This window comes from Elaeis guineensis, chromosome 3 (assembly GCF_000442705.2).
Source record: "Elaeis guineensis isolate ETL-2024a chromosome 3, EG11, whole genome shotgun sequence".
Classification (NCBI taxonomy): Eukaryota; Viridiplantae; Streptophyta; class Magnoliopsida; order Arecales; family Arecaceae; genus Elaeis; species Elaeis guineensis.
This window is the reverse complement of record NC_025995.2, coordinates 54,104,759-54,115,923: the sequence shown is the minus strand read 5'-3', so window position 1 is coordinate 54,115,923 and position 11,165 is coordinate 54,104,759. Positions and strand designations below refer to the sequence as shown.

Sequence of the window (11,165 nt, the reverse complement as noted above, 5' to 3'; positions counted from 1 at the left end):
CTTTTTCCAACTTAGGATAAGATTTGTCTCCATATACCGTTTAAGAACTTTGGAAAGATTATGGAGACAATCCTCAAAGGTGGTTCCAAATATAGAAAAATCATCCATAAAAACTTCAAGATATTTATCCACCATATCCAAAAAAATAGCCAGTATGCACTATTGAAATGTAGTGGGTGCATTGCAGAGTCCGAATGGCATACGCCGAAAAGCGAAGGTGCCATAGGGGCAGGTGAAGGTAGTCTGTTCTTGATCATCCAAAAATATAGGTACTTGATTGTACCCTGAATAACCATCAAAAAAATAGAAAAAATTTTGTCCTGCTAACTGTTCTAAGATTTGGTCGATGAAGGGTAATGAAAAATGGTCCTTCTAGTAACGGCATTTAGTTTTCTATAATCTATGCATACTCGCCATCCAAATGATATGCGAGTGGGAAGCAGTTCACCTTCTTTGTTCTCAACCACAGTAATACCTAATTTCTTAGGTACTACTTGAGTGGGACTGACCCATTTACTATCGGATATGGGGTAGATGATTCCAGCATCTAACCACTTTACCACCTCTTTCTTTACTACTTCATGCATGTTTGGATTCAATCTCCTCTGCATATCTCGATGGGGTTTGGCATTTGCCTCAAAATGAATATGGTGCATACAAATGGAGGGGTCAATTCCTTTTAAATCGGCAAAGGACCAACCGATAGCCTCTTTGTGTTCCTTCAGAATATCAATCAATTGTGCTTCCTGATCAGGGGTCAAGTCTGATGTAATGATTGCCGGGAGAGTGTCATTGGATCCTAGAAATACATACTTGAGTGTAGCAGGAGGGGGTTTCAATTCTAACGTAGGTGGTGATTCTAAAGATGGGACTATTAGTGTACTGGCTAATGTGGGCAATGGCTCATACTTGATTGTCCATGGAGGAGTGGTTTTATCGTGTGGTATATCCAACAAGGCGTTAACTTCTTTCATATATCCCTCAAAGTCATACACTCCAAAGTGAGCCAAGCAAGTATCTAAGGGGTCTGGTGCTAGAATTATGGGTGTTGCATCTTCTATAATGTCTTCTAGTGTATCTACTTTGAAGCAACTATCCATTGATGATCCTTGGAAAGCACCAAATATATTCAGTCTCAGTTTCTTATTCCCAAACGATACGTCCATGACTCCTGTCCTACAATTAATGCATGCATTTGTCGTAGCTAGGAAGGGTCGTCCTAAGATAATGGGAATTTATCTTGGGTTGCCACTTAGTTTCATGTTGAGAACCAGAAAATCAATTGGAAAGTAAAACTCATCTACCTTGACCAAGACATCCTCAAGCATTCCACGTGGTTCCTTAATTGATCTGTCGGCTAATTGCAGTGTGACTGATATGGGTTTTAGTTTTTTGAATCCAAAAAGTTCATACACTAAACTAGGTAAAAGATTCACACTTGCCCCTAAGTCTAGAAGAGCTTTTTCAATGTGATAATTTTCTATAACACAGGAAATGATGGGGGCTCTTGGGTCCTTAAGCTTTGGAGGAGTGGCATGCTGGAAGACAGAACTAGCCTGTTCAGTGAAGCATATTTTCTTTGAGATTTATGATCTAGATTTACATTTTTGGGTGCACAAATCTTTCAAAAATTTGGCATAAGCAGGGACCTGTTTGATTGCGTCTAGAAGGAGAAGATTAATTTGGACTTGCTTAAATAATTCTAACATCTCGTCAAGTTTTCCTCCCTTCTTATCTACAGGAATAGAGCTTTTCAGGGCATCCAGAAAGGTGCTTTAGGCAAGTAAGATGATTTCGGTGTAGTTGGTTCATTCTCTATTTTAAGGTCCTCCTTGTTCTTGGATGATTTGGCTTCGGTTAGAGGTTTAAGATCGGTCTCATTGGTTTTATTAGTGTGTTCAATGACCTTCCCACTTCTCAGAGTCATGATTGATTTGGCGTGTTCAGAAAAAGCTTCTGGGGGATTAGAGCTGTCAATCACAAATTGCCCTCTTGGGTTGCTCTCGGGTTGGCTAGGTAATTTTTCTCCTTTCCTCCTACTGAATGCAGTCGCTAGTTGACCTATTTAGGTCTCTAGCTTAGCAATGGATTGTGTGTGGGAGTTAAGGGTCTGAGTGTTGACTTCTAATCGTTCTAGTGCTTTCAGAACTTTTTTCTCAAAAGCTGAGCTATGACCAGTAGTAGAAGGTTGAGGAGCATTTTGAATTTGATGGTATGGTCCATGCCTATATGTTGGGTCCTGATATTGAGGGCGAGGTGCGGCAAGGCCAACCACTGGTTGCGGTCTCCAGAAAAAATTTGGATGGTTTCTCCAGCCGGGATTATAAGTGTCCGAATATGGATTGTTTCCTGGTCTGCGAGCTTGTTGGACTTGAGCTTGCTGAACCTGCTCGTGCACAAACTCAGAAAATTGAGGTGTGGATGGGCATTCACTAACAAAATGGTTCGGACTTGCACATAATGCACAAACTTTTTGGATTGGGTTAGGTGGAATTGGAGATTGTTCAGTATTTAGAAGACGATCTAATTTTTGGGATAGTTCATCTACCTTACTGTGGATATCCATGATGTTTCCAATATGATAAATTCCACTTCTTTTTTGTTGAAGCATGGGTTGTTCTCTAGAGGTGGCAGACATATGATGTAGGAAATCTCACTAAGTATTTCAAAGAGCTGTCAGGCTTCATCCTCATTCTTTAGCATGAATGTCCTACCACATGATGCATCAACCATTTATCGATGTTTCCCCGATAGACCATCATAAAAACACTGACAAAGTTGCCATTTAGGGATAGCATGGTGTGGACATTTATGAATGAGGTCCCTTAACCTTTCCCATGTCTCATGAAAAAGTTCACCCTCCAATTGGGAAAAACTAATGATAGCTTTTCTAATTTGATTTATTTTTTCAATTGAAAAGTATTTCTTGAGAAATTTTCTTTGAAAATGATCCCAAGTTGAAATGGTTATAGAGTCTAAGGAGTTTAACCAATGCTTGGCTTTGTCCTTAAGTGAGAAAGGGAATAGTTTCAACCTAAGGGCATCATCAGAGAAGTTTTGGATTTTTATTGTGGAACAAATTTTAAGAAATTCATCCAAGTGTTTGTATGGGTCCTCGTTACTAAGTCCATAGAATGATGGCAACATTTGAATAATGCTAGACTTAATCTCATATTGGGTAGCTTCTATTGGAGGTGCTTGAATGCATGGAGAGTAGGTATATGAGGATGGAGTGAAATATTCTCTCAATGGGCGTGGAGGATTAGCCTCACCAGGTGCAGCCATGTTTCTAACTCGGATAGTCCTAAGTGTCTTTTCTAATTCTTCGTCTAATGGTTGCAAGTTGGGTTTTAGTGATCGTCGACCTAACATGCAACAAAAAGTCTATGTAGAACTATCCTAGTCTGTTAAGGATTATTTTTTTTTTTTTTTTTTTTTAAGAGGAGAGGAGAAGAGAGAAAAGAGTTCTAAAGAAGAGATCCTAAGAAGTCCTAAAACTAATAAAAGAATTAGTTGTGATTAGATTTTAATTACAATCAAGTTAGCACGCAGTGGACTCTCTATCCTAAAGTTATCCTAGTTCTAGACAGCTCCTAACTGTAGTTAGCCTTCAAGCCCTCCAAGTCGGAGCTTGACCAACCAACTGGCCAGATAAGTGTAAGGTCGGTGGGAGTCCCCCCGTTGCTTTCCTTAGACACCAATTAACATGGCCAGGTCAGCGAACGGAACCAATTAAAAACGACCTTCCTTCGGCCCCAGTCATCCTGCAAACCACTTGCCTAGACACCAGCTAGCTGACCAAGTCTAACCTGGTTCAACTCTCAGGGTCACTTGTCCTAATGAGCTCGAAATCCTTGGGGGTCAACGTCTAATTAATTTTAGATTAAGGTCTAGGTTATGCAAATGCAAGGGAGTGATTTGTGGGCCAAGGAAGGGTGATCAAATCTCCACCTTATCTTAGTTAATGGGTTGCACCCTTAAAGTTAATTATGGAGATGCAATGCAAAGAAACAAGGTGTCCAATCAAGTTAGAAATTTTTATATTTGAGGTTACGCTATTTTAGTTAAGTGTTATGAAATATCAGTGGCTTTTTTTTTTTAATTCAACCGTGCCAAGATCCCCGGCAACAGCTTCAAAATTTGATGCATAGTCGTTGATAGCACCAAAAATAACTCTACTCACTACGTAAGTAGGATGAGTCAAGATCGTATCCTCAGGGACCTTGGGCTAAGTTGAGATTATAAAATAAAAGAAAGAAGCATTATTTTGATTTAAAGAATAAATTATCTTAAAATTGATGTAATTAGAAAATAAAGAGCTCGGATGTTTTGAATTAATTTTTCACTAGCAGAGTTGTATCTCTTTTTTAATTAAATAGATGTGATTAATCTTAAGAAAAATATCTATCTTTCCTCGGCACATCCCGTACCCGTAGATCACGGTGTGTCTCCAAAAAGTACTAGGTAAACAACTCTTCTTTCCTCGGCACGCTCCGTACCCGTAGATCACGGTACGTCTCCAAAAAGTAAAAGTTGTTCCTAATATTAATCTAACAGGAAAGCATAAATAAAAGCATATGAAAGAGAGAAAATAAAGAACTCATGACGATTTAAATAAAAAGCACAATCTTTATTGCAGATAAAGAAAAACAAGAAAGTTTAGAACAATAAACCCACTCTGTGTCGTTATAAAATTTCTTCTCCACTCTCGAGACTGCTAGCCTAGCTGCTCATGGAGTAGTCCCTTTCTCTTCCTCTATGCAAGGCTCTAGAAGAATTTTTGGGCTCTCCTTCCAATGGGAGTACAAAAGCCTTTTTATAGGTGTTAGGAGGGAGGAGTTTTACATGATTTTTCGATGTGGGACAAAAAAAAATACTAAGGACTAAAAGATAGATGGATGAGATGGAAAGATCACAAGCAGATAAAGAAAATACAAATTCTTCCTCTTGAACTATTTCCAAATATATATTTTTTTCCTTTAATTTTCAGATCCATCTGTTCGTCTGTCCCCACGAACCCCGCGTGCCCGCTGCCTCGCCCGCACCTCCGCTCTCGCCCGTGCTGTCGCTCGCCCATGCGCCCTTCCGCATGCTCCTTCTGCATGAACCCATTAACTGTTTACACTCCTTTACAAAAAGAAACTTTTATTTCTTTAAAATGACGTCTATATCCTTTTTGGGTTCCTTGCATAGTATCTTCATTTTCTATAATATCGTATGCATCCTTCTTTTATTTAAATTTTATTTTAAGTTTAATTTTCTTCAAACTTGAGTCTTTTTGATCTATGAATCAGACTCTTTATATTGGCGATCATCTTTCCTGTAAAACATAAAAAGAAGCATCAAATTCTTAATAAATAAAATAAATTAAATATAATTTTTTATTTTAAATGACTTAAATTAAGTATTTATCACATCCTCCAACTTGAATTTTGTTCGTCCTCGAGTAAAATAGATATATTAGCATTGTGTAACGACTCAGTCTTGAATAAAATGTTAGGTTAGGCATCCCAAAAGGTAGATGATATCTGGTCAGACCATTAAAGAGATACTTCATTGGATTATCAATTTGACCCAATTAGTGGCTGAGTATTAACTAAAGAAATTTCAAGAGCTTTTCTTGCACCAACTCCCCACTTTACTCTTTAAATCCTCTAACTTAATGTGAAAGAGGTTTATTATCTTCTTGCAGTTTAGTCCCCTTATTATCCACTATTTTTTTAACATTGTCCATATTTTTACACGAACCACAACACTTACTTAGGCGAAGGAGCCCGGTTACTCAGTAGGAAACCAATATTTTTTTTTTAAAAATAAATTTTAAGAAAAAATTTTTTGCATACCTCGACCTTTCCACCCAATCTCTCATGAAGCAGATTCTTTATTGAGATCAGTAAGAAGAGGGTTGTAGAATCACTCCTAAAATTTTGTCTAGTCTAAACCCTACCATTCATTGGGTTTTCTTAATAATTTATTCCTTAGTATCTCTAAAATTATCTTGACTGTTAATCATTCATTGATTAGGATGCCTAATTGACTCTTAATCAAAATAAAATTTGAATACACAAAACTAATTATTTCTGACCATACTCGAGGATTTGATTAATTTTCTCCCCCCCCAACTTAATCTACATTGTCCTCAATGGAGTAGGAAAGCAAAGGAAATAAAAGGAGAGAGTGTACCTGAGATAATTTTGCTTCAAAAGTTGAAGATAGCTTTATTAATTAATAGATTTTTGTTCTAAATTTCTCCAGCTGCAATAAAGTAAAAAAAATATGAAATCATTGGGTCGCCTCCCAACAAGCGCTAAGTTTTACGTCTTCAGTCAGACGTTAAGTTTATTGACAGACTTCCATATAGAGCGATCTTTTATTCTTAAAAAAAATGAAGATCAGCTAAAACAAAATAAAAAAAATTTGGGTTGCCTCCCAAAAAGCGCTAAGTTTAACGTCTTCAGCCAGACGCTAAAAGAGTGTCTATCCTATTCATGCTCGAAGCTTAATATGAGTATCGATCCCTTTTTCAGAAATAATATATCCTAATACAATTCCTTTCCGCACCATGAAATGGCTCTTTTTCCAACTTAAGACAAGATTTGTCTCCATACACCGTTTAAGAACTTTGGAAAGATTATGGAGACAATCCTCAAAGGTGGTTCCAAACACAGAAAAATCATCCATAAAAACTTCAAGATATTTATCCACCATATCCAAAAAAATGGCCAGTATACACCGTTGAAATGTAGCGGGTGCATTGCAGAGTCCGAATGGCATACGTCGAAAAGTGAAGGTGCCATAGGGGCAGGTGAAGGTAGTCTTTTCTTGATCATCCGAAATATAGGTACTTGATTGTACCCTGAATAACCATCAAGAAAATAGAAGAAACTTTGTCCTGCTAACCGTTCTAAGATTTGGTCGATGAAGGGCAATGAAAAATGGTCCTTCTTAGTAGCGGCATTTAGTTTTCTATAATCTATGCATACTTGCAATCCAAATGATATGCGAGTGGGAAGCAGTTCACCTTCTTCGTTCTCAACCATAGTAATACCTGATTTCTTAGGTACTACTTGAGTGGGACTAACCCATTTACTATCGGATATGGGGTAGATGATTCCAGCATCTAACCACTTTACCACCTCTTTCTTTACTACTTCACGCATGTTTGGATTCAATCTCCTCTGCATATCTCGAGGGGTTTGGCATTTGCCTCAAAATGAATATGCTGCATGCAAATGGAGGGGTCAATTCTTTTTAAATCGGTAATGGACCAACCGATAGCCTCTTTGTGTTCCTTCAGAATACCAACCAATTGTGCTTCCTGATTAGGGGTCAAGTCTGATGCAATGATTGCCGGGAGGGTGTCATTGGGTCCTAGAAATGCATACTTGAGCATAGCAAGAAGGGGTTTCAATTCTAACGTAGGTGATGATTTTAAAGATGGGACTATTGGTGTACTGGCTAATGTGGGTAATGGCTCATACTTGATTGTCCATGGAGGAGTGATTTTATCGTGTGGTGTATCCAACAAGGTGTTAACTTCTTTCATGTATCCCTCAAAGTCATACACTCTAAAGTGAGCCAAGCAAGTATCTAAGGGGTCTGATGCTAGAATTGTGGGTGTTGCATCTTCTACAATGTCTTCTAGTGTATCTACTTCGAAGCAACTATCCATTGATGGTCCTTGGAAGCACCAAACACATTCAATCTTAGTTTCTTATTCCCAAACGATACGTCCATGACTCCTGTCCTACAATTAATGCATGCATTTGCCGTAGCTAGGAAGGGTCGTTCTAAGATAATGGGAATTTATCTTGGGTTGCCACTTAGTTTCATGTCGAGAACTAGAAAATCAACTGAAAAGTAAAACTCATCTACCTTGACCAAGATATCCTCAAGCATTTCACGTGGTTCCTTAATTGATCTGTCGGCTAATTGCAATTTGACTGATGTGGGTTTTAGTTTTTCGAATCCAAAAAGTTTATACACTGAACTAGGTAAAAGATTCACACTTGCCCCTAAGTCCAGAAGAGCTTTTTCAATGTGATAATTTCCTATAACATAGAAAATGATGGGGGCTCTTGGGTCCTTAAGCTTTGGAGGAGTGGCATGCTGGAAGACAGAACCAGCCTGTTCAGTGAGGCATACTTTTTTTGGGATTTGTAATCTAGATTTACATTTTTGGATGCACAAATCCTTCAAAAATTTGGCATAAGCAAGGACCTATTTGATTGCGTCTAGAAGGGAAAGATTAATTTGGACTTGCTTAAACAATTCCAACATCTCGTCGAGTTTTCCTCCCTTCTTATCTACAGGAATAGGGCTTTTCAGGGCATCCAAAAATGGGGCTTTAGGAAAGTAAGATGATTCTGGTGCAGTTGGTTCATTCTCTATTTTAAGGTCCTCCTTGTTCTTGGGTGATTTGGCTTCGATTAGAGGTTTAGGATCGGTCTCATTAGTTTTATTAGTGTGTTCAATGACCTTCCCACTTCTCAGAGTCATGATTGATTTGGTGTGTTTAGAAAAAGCTTCTGGAGTATTAGAGCTCTCAATCACAAATTGCCCTCTTGAGTTGCTCTCAGGTTGGCTAGGTAATTTTCCTCCTTCCCTCCTACTGAATGCAATCGCTAGTTGACCTATTTGGGTCTCTAGCTTAGCAATGGATTGTGTGTGGGAGTTAAGGGTCTGAGTGTTGACTTCTAATCATTCTAGTGCTTTCAGAACTTTTTTCTCAAAAGCTGAGCTATGACCAGTAGTAGATGATTGAGGAGCATTTTGAATTTGATGGTATGGTCTATGCCAATATGTTGGATCCTGATATTGAGGTCGAGGTGCGGCAGGGCCAACCACTGGTTGTGGTCTCCAGGTAAAATTTGGATGGTTTCTCCAGCCAGGGCTATAAGTGTTCAAATATGGATTGTTTCTTGATCTGTGAGCTTGTTGGACTTGAGCTTGCTGAACCTGCTCGTGCACAAACTCAAGAAATTGAGGTACAGCTGGGCATTCACTAACAAAATGGTTCGAACTTGCACACAATGCACAAACTTCTTAGATTGGGTTTGGTGGAATCAGGGATTGTCCAGAATTTAGAAGACGGTCTAATTTTTGAGATAGTTCATCTACCTTACTGTGGATATCCATGACGTTTCCAATCTGATAAATTCCACTTCTTTTTTGTTGAAGCATGGGTTGTTCTCTAGAGGTGGCAGACATATGATGTAGAAAATTCTCACTAAGTATTTCAAAGAGCTGCCAGGCTTCATCCTCATTCTTTAGCATGAATGTCCCACCACAAGATGCATCAACCATTTGTCGGTGTTTCTCCGATAGACCATCATAAAAACACTGACAAAGTTACCATTTAGGGACAGCATGGTGTGGGCATTTACGAATGAGGTCCCTTAACCTTTCCCATGTCTCATGAAAAAGTTCACCCTCCAATTGGGAAAAACTAGTGATAGCTTTTCTAATTTGATTTGTTTTTCCAATTGAAAAGTATTTCTTGAGAAATTCTCTCTGAAGATGATCCCAAGTTGAAATGGTTATAGAGTCTAAGGAGTTTAACCAATGCTTGGCTTTGTCCTTAAGTGAGAAAGGAAACAGTTTCAACCTAAGGGCATCATCGGAGAAGTTTTGGATTTTTACTATGGAATAAATTTCAAGAAATTCATCCAAGTGTTTGTATGGATCCTCGTTACTAAGTCCAAAGAATGATGGCAACATTTGAATAATGCTAGACTTAATGTCATATTGGGTAGCTTCTATTGGAGGTGCTTGAATGCATGGAGAGTAGGTATACGAGGATGGAGTGAAATATTCTCTCAATGGGCGTGGAGGATTAGCCTCACCAGGTGCAGCCATGTTTCTAACTCGGATAGTCCTAAGAGTCTTTTCTAATTCTTCGTCTAATGGTTGCAAGTCGGGTTTTAGTGATCGTCGATCTAACATGCAACTAAAAGGTCTATGTAGGACTATCCTAGTCTGTTAAGGATTATTTTATTTTATTTTTTTTAAGAGGAGAGGAGAAGAGAGAAAAGAGTTCTAAAGAAGAGATCCTAAGAAGTCCTAAAACTAATAGAAGAATTAGTTGTGGTTAGATTTTAAATACAATCAAGTTAGCACGCAGTGGACTCTCTATCCTAAAGTTATCCTAGTTCTAGACAGCTCTTAACTGAAGTTAGCCTTCAAGCCCTCCAAGTCGGAGCTTGACCAACCAACTGGCCAAATAAGTGTAAGGTCGGTGGGATCCCCCCGTTGCTTTCCTTAGACATCAATTAACTTGGCCAGGTCAGCGAACGGAACCAATTAAAAACCACCTTCCTTCGGGCCCAGTCGTCCCGCAAACCACTTGCTTAGACACCAGCTAGATGACCAAATCTAACCTGGTTCAACTCTCAGGGTCACTTGTCCTAATGAGCTCAAAATCTTTAGGGGTCAACGTCTAATTAATTTTAAATTAAGGTCTAGGTTATGCAAATGCAAGGGAGTGATTTGTGGGTCAAGGAAGGGTGATCAAATCTCCACCTTATCTTAGTTAATGGGTTGCACCCTTAAAGTTAATTATGGAGATGCAATGCAAAGAAACAAGGTGTCCAATCAAGTTAGAAATTTTTATATTTGCAGTTACACTATTTTAGTTAAGTGTTATGAAATATCAGTGGCTTTTTTTTTAATTCAACCATGCCAAATCCCCGACAACGGTGCCAAAATTTGATGCGTAGTCGTTGATAGCACCAAAGTTAACTCTACTCACTACGTAGGTAGGATGAGTCAAGATCGTATCCTCAAGAACCTTGGGCTAAATTGAGATTGCAAAATAAAAGAAAGAAGCGTTGTTTTGATTTAGAGAATAAATTATCTTAAAATTGATGTAATTAAAAAATAAAGAGCTCGAATGTTTTGAATTAATTTTGCACTAGCAGAGTTGTATCTCTTTTTTAATTAAATAGATACGATTAATCTTAAAAAAAAATATCTATCTTTCTTCGGCACACCCCGTACCCGTAGATCACGGTGTGTCTTTGAAAAGTACTAGTTAAACAACTCTTCTTTCCTCGGCACGCCCCGTACCCGTAGATCATGACGTGTCTCCGAAAAGTAAAAATTATTCCTAATATTAATCTAACAAGAAAGCATAAATAAAAGCATATGAAAGAGAGCAAATAAAG

General features: G+C 38.3%; 2 non-coding genes across 2 annotated transcripts; both read left to right on the top strand.

The window, feature by feature from the left end:
- The first annotated feature begins 2,791 nt into the window (after window positions 1-2,791).
- Window positions 2,792-2,897, top strand: LOC140856821 (small nucleolar RNA R71). The gene has a single exon (XR_012140421.1). It is a non-coding gene; the product is annotated as a small nucleolar RNA R71 (small nucleolar RNA).
- Window positions 2,898-9,364: 6,467 nt separating this feature from the next.
- LOC140856813 (small nucleolar RNA R71) lies at window positions 9,365-9,470 on the top strand. Its single transcript, XR_012140415.1, has one exon. It is a non-coding gene; the product is annotated as a small nucleolar RNA R71 (small nucleolar RNA).
- The last annotated feature ends 1,695 nt before the right edge of the window (window positions 9,471-11,165 follow it).